At 44.1% G+C, this 1,600-nt stretch overlaps 1 pseudogene; it reads left to right on the top strand.

The window, feature by feature from the left end:
* The first annotated feature begins 440 nt into the window (after positions 1-440).
* Positions 441-1,235, top strand: LOC101646490 (annotated as a pseudogene).
* Positions 1,236-1,600: the final 365 nt, after the last annotated feature.

Genomic DNA, 1,600 nt, shown 5'->3' with positions numbered 1-1,600 from the left:
CCATAACAAAAATAATTGGTCAATGTTCAACCATTTCAGGAGGTAACATGTGACCCAAAACTAATGGCATTGAAGGGAAAAGTCCACTTTACACTGAAAGCATGAGCAAAAAGCAAAGCCCCAGGAATTAAAAGCCTGTCAGTTGAGATGTTTCGACAGTTACCTTGACAATCCACTGGAAGAGATTCATAGTTGTGCCCATTACAAAAAAAAGTAACTTAACTAAATGTAGAAATAATTCAACGATATCACATTAAAGTAAAATTTTGTTTAAGAAAATTCAAAAATAGAATACAAAATACAAAAAATGTAGTAGTACATCTGCAGAAATTCAAATCAAATTCAGAAGAGGACGTGGAATGAGGAATATCATTTCTGTCATCAGATCTTGGCTAAAAATAGAGAATACCAGAATGATGTTTACTTGTGCTTTATTAATTATGCAAAAGTACATGGCCGTGTGTGGCGAGCTGCTCCAAGCTTGCCTCCTGATACTGGATGACGTAATGGGTTCATCCCTCATCTGCTGGGGCAGCCCTTCTGGTATGAGAAGGCAGGCATAGGTTTGGATGCCATCAATGATGCCATGCTGCTGGAATCCTGTGTCTACTGCCTGCTGAAGCTCTACTGCCGGGGCACCCCTATTGCCTGAACCTGCTCAACCTCTTCCTGGAGGGTTCTTAGCAGACTGAGATGGGATAGGCCCTGGACCTCATCACTGCCCCCACGACAACATGGATCTTGGCAGATTTACTGAAAAGAGGTATAAAGCCATTGTCATGTACAAGACCGCTTTCTACTCCTTTTACCTCCTTGTAGCTGCTGCCATGACCATGACGGGCATTGATGGGAGAAGGAGCATGCTAATGCCAAGCGGATCCTGCTGGAGATGGGTGAATTCTTCAGATCCAGGATGATTACCTGTACCTCTTTGGTGACCCAGTGTGACAGGCAATGTTGGCAGTGACATCCAGGACAACAAATACACCTGGCTGGGGGTTCAGTGCCTGCGACAGGCTGCTCCGGAGCAATGTTGGGTCCTGCAGGAGAATTATGGGCAGAAGGAGGCAGAGAAGGTGGTGCAGGTGAAGGCGATGTACAAAGAGATGGTGCTGCTGGCTATATTCAAGCAGTATGAGGAAGCCAGTTTCAGCAGCCTCATGAGCCTCATTGATTAGGATGCTGCCCCTCTGCCGCCCTCCATCTTTCTGGGGCTAGTACACAAGCTCTACTAGTAGCAAAAAGGGCCTGGAGTCTGGGAGGCCAGGGAAGGGGGTCTCAATAAATTATTGTGTGGCCTTTAAAAAAGTATTCCCTGTGTGTATCATAACAAACTATGACTTATAATGAGAAGAATGAGAATTTCAGAAAAGTGGGTATTGCATTTTGCTCATGGGGAACCAGTACATGAATCAAGAGGCAGTCACTACCATAGAGCAAGGGAATTTTGAGTGGTTTAATCAGGAAAGGTATATGTCATGGTTGTAACCTCTCACCATACTTAGTCAATCTGTATGTTAAGTGAATAATCCAGGAAACTGGGCTATACGAAGAAGAACCAGGTATCAGGATTTAAGAAAGGCTCAATAACAACCTGCAA

The sequence above is a fragment of the Echinops telfairi genome, unplaced genomic scaffold, assembly GCF_000313985.2.
Source record: "Echinops telfairi isolate 266 unplaced genomic scaffold, ASM31398v2 ScPeMD7_7421;HRSCAF=8459, whole genome shotgun sequence".
Lineage (NCBI taxonomy): Eukaryota > Metazoa > Chordata > Mammalia > Afrosoricida > Tenrecidae > Echinops > Echinops telfairi.
This window is presented reverse-complemented; position numbering and strand designations above follow the sequence as displayed.